We start from the raw sequence: 3,954 nt of genomic DNA on the forward strand, positions 1-3,954 counted from the left end.
GTTCTACCTCTATATCAGGATTTATGGAGAGACTTCTAGGGAAGGTAGATGGAGCAGGAATCCCAAAACATGTCTATTACATTTTCCTCTATAAAGTGTCACATAATTCTATTGACTTTGTTTCTAGGGCGACTCCCATCTTTATAAGTATACCTATTCTTCTGAGAGTTCATTAAAAAAAACACCCAAATGTGCTCCTTACTTTAAAATAAGAAACATAGTTTCATGGGTTTCTGATCATAGAATGCAGTTTTAAAAAAAAATCACTAGCCATCAATTGGGTGCTTTAGGTCCCAGACCTGATCCTATCATTGATTTCTAGACAGATCATTTATTTCCCCTTGAAATTCAGGAGAAAGGGTGTGTGTTAAAATCTAAAAAATAGAAGGAATTTTATGGGATTATTTCATCTAGCCTCTGCATTTTTCTGTAAAAGACAATGACGTCAAGCCTTAGGTCACAGAGCTGATTAAAGAGATAGAGCCAGTGGAATATTTCTCCTAAACAAACATTTATGGTCTTTTTATTACATCATCTCAGTAGAGCCTGCAGAGGCTTATGCTGAGAAACAGAGATAATACTTTTGATTGATAATGCAGCATAAAGTAGTGTCTAAATGTAAAAATGTTACTTTAAGATGAGAACATGGAAAGAAACCAGAACACAGGAATCTTCCCAATGTGTCAACAGACAGGAAACAAAGTATAAATGCCCTAATTCTTGTTCCCTAAAAACTTACATATAAACAAAAGATCTTGAAAATTAATCTTCCACAAAACTATATCAGAAAATAGAGATTAGGACATTCCTGATGCCAGACAGTATAAGGATATAGTTGGATGTTGACTCTGATCATAGATGGTGTGGCTTCAAAGGTGGGCTCTATTAATATAAAGTTGTATAATTTAGGTTCTTTTTTAAATCACTTATTAAACTGCTCTGGATTAAGCTACTCAACATTATGTGAACAAAAGGTCGCTGCCACCAATTTAATGCCAACAGGTGTCCAATCTAGGGTGCAGAAAGAAAACAAACTATTCAAAAGTTCAATTTCCAAACTGGGAAAGCAGCCTCAGGAGGAAACCAAAAGTGCATTCCATGGAGACAAAGATAAGTCCACTCTTTATATAGAAAGTCCCACCCTAGTCCCTGATTGGTCCATTTTTAAGCAAATGAGGATTCCAAGTTTGCACAGTCTGATTGGTCCAAATAACACTGTCCTTTGGTTGGTCAGGATAGCACATTCTGAATGTTCTTTTAGGAGCTGCTCTGATTGGTCAGTAAAGATGCAAATGAGAGTATAACTATCCTTCTGATTGGATGGGGCATCTGTCAGCCCATTGGTTGATACAGGTACAGGGATCCCTTTATAAGGTTGGACTCAGCCTGCAGGAATACAGTGAAGGAAGGAGGCAGTCCTTGAGATGTGTAGTGTGTGAGAGGTCTTTGTCAGCAACTGCTAGAGATTTCGGGCCAGATTAACTGTAAGAAAAACCTCCCCTGAAAATCCGATGGTCTAGATTAGAGCTATCAGTTGGTTTAGCAAGGAATTATAGATGGAAAGGAATGATTTTAGTGGTTGCTCCGTCTTTAACTTTATTCTTTTCATTCTTAGGAACTCTTAAGGTGGGTATTGTTCTTTGCATTTCACAGACTAGAAAACACACTAGAGACGGTAATTGCTTGGCAAGAACTAGAAGTTGATTCAGTAGTGTTTCCCGGTACAAACTCAATCTGAGTCCACAACGCAGTAAATGAAGGTCTTTCTCAAGTGGAGGCTTCCGAGCCCTGCAAAGTCCTCACTTTCCCCGGGGCCTGGAGGGAGAGAGTGTGTGGGTGGCGCAGGGGGCGAGGACCCACGTGCCTCTTCAGGCCCAGGAGCTACAGCGTGGCTCAGGGGACTTTTCCCAGGACGCGCAGGTCTCCCTAAGTCAGGTCGGGTTTCACGGGGCCAGAGCGCCGGACTGGAGGCTTCCCCCGTCGGGGAGGCGGGCGCGGCCTCCGTGGAGACCCCCTCTGGGTGAGTCAGGGGAGCTGACTCCCTTGGAAGTCTGGGTTTCAGTCCTTAATTTAGAAACTCCACTTCTGAGTGAACGGAAGGCCCGGGAAGGGGACCAAGAAGAAGTACGGTGGGACGCGGGGCCGGCTCACGGCCCCGGCCTCGGGAGCCCTTGCATTTCGGCCCCCGGAGCGACGCCCGCCCCGCCGGTTCGAGAGGAGGCGTGGCCCGCAGGAGCCGCCATCTTGGGCGCCGCTCTAGGCGCGGTGTTTACCTCTCGATGGTCTCCCGCTCCCGCCCCGCCCTCCCGAGTCATTGTCTGGAGGAGCAGCCGCGGCCGCGGCGCCTTCTCTTTATAAGCCCGCAGTGCCCGGATGTGAATGGATTACAATGTATCTTTCAGGGGAACCTATTATCATCAATGTGACTCCACGGGGGAGTCCATGGTGATGGTGATGAGGAGGAGGAGGAGGATGATGAGACACTTCTAAACTTGGAACAAGTTTAAGACTTGATGAGAGGAGAAGAGAAAAAACCCCACCACCACCAAGATTGGTTTGAGGAAAAATGATAACTATCCTGTATTGATTTTTTTTGTAAACAATAAGAAAAAGTTGTTGGATTTTTTTTTAATGATTTCTTTTTTGGGGGAGGGGATTTTGTTGCAGTTTTATGGTGGAAAATGCAAAAACCACAGCCAGGTGCATAGTCTTATATACTGTGGATATCCCTGGAGCAGGACTGAGTGCCAGTTAAAGTACATTTTTGGGGGACACACATGTGAGATACTAAGTACTTGCAGAAGATTTTTGTTTCTCTTTTTAAAGTCACTTTCCTTGGAATATTGTGAGCATATTTGTGGCCATTTAAGGTAACGTTACAATTTGCTGTCAGAGTAAACTGTTGTTGAATTTAATTTTTTAAAATATCGATCCCAATGTTTTATTAAAACAAAAGGAACCTATTCAATAATTGCCAATGAGAAAATAAATGTGTGCATGTTGTGTATGTATTCCCACATATAGCAATAAAGGGTTTTGCAGAATGTGTATTTTAACACGTTACAATTGCGTATGTTGCATATACTGGATAAAGCACGCTTACAATTCTGAACCGATAGAATTATGAAGCTTAATTTCTATCCTAAAAAAGTGGTGTAAAAAAAAGTATGTTTTAAGAGCGTGCAGGGCCTGTAATGGTAAATGCTGAAATTAAAAACTTACAGTGCTGGCGAACGGGGACCTAGCGTGCCTAGGAACTCAAGTGTAAAAACAAAACAACATCCCCCTTCAAAAATTGCCTCTTTTTTTTTTTTTTCCTTTTTGGCAAAGTTTGCAGCTATACTATTTTGTGACTTAAAAGGGAGGGGAAAGAAAGTATGCAATTAAGGCTTCGCCCCCAACGCAAAACTACTGAAATGAGAATGTCCCCAGCAAACGGTGGCTCGGTTTATAGATGGAAAAGAAAAATATCGTTCCTCTTGGCCAAGTCTTTTTGCATCACGTGTATTTGCAGCCTAGTGTAAACTTGCTTTGCCGTGTGTAGACGTGTGAGGGAGAGGGGACGGGAGCCGGGGAAAGAAAGAAGTGCGGAGAGACGTAAACTCGAATACATTTCAAAGTGCCTCCGAGGGCAGAAGCGGGCAAAACCCGTACCGTTCAGCCTTCAGATTGTAATTGACGATCTGAGGGGCGATGAGGTGCTCGGTGGATTTTCGTTTGTGTTTTTTCGCGAGGCGGGGGAGGTGTTGAGATTTTTTTCTTTTTTCCAGCGGGGGGTGCATCCCAACCAGCCCGATCCGCGGGAGCCGTGTCTCCCCGGAGCCCCCCCACCCATTTCTTTGCTGAACTTGCAATTCCGTGCGCCTCGGCGTGTTCCCCCTCCCCCCTTCCCTCGTCCCCTCCCCTCCCCGGAGAAGAGAGTTGGTGTTAAGAGTCAGGGATCTTGGCTGTGTG

General features: G+C 44.2%; 1 protein-coding gene across 4 annotated transcripts in view; it reads left to right on the forward strand.

Annotated features, from left to right (window-relative positions):
- Positions 1-2,336: 2,336 nt before the first annotated feature.
- TCF4 (transcription factor 4) overlaps positions 2,337-3,954 on the forward strand; it is a 335,849-nt gene continuing 334,231 nt past the window's right edge. For 2 of the 4 annotated variants that reach the window (XM_015564424.1, XM_006764466.2), the window contains exon 1: positions 2,337-2,870. The gene's annotated coding sequence lies outside the window, so the exon portion shown is untranslated. The remainder of the gene's footprint in view (positions 2,871-3,954) is intronic. The other 2 variants (XM_006764465.2, XM_006764467.2) reach the window with 1 other exon arrangement.

Source organism: Myotis davidii, unplaced genomic scaffold (genome assembly GCF_000327345.1).
Source record: "Myotis davidii unplaced genomic scaffold, ASM32734v1 scaffold38, whole genome shotgun sequence".
Classification (NCBI taxonomy): Eukaryota; Metazoa; Chordata; class Mammalia; order Chiroptera; family Vespertilionidae; genus Myotis; species Myotis davidii.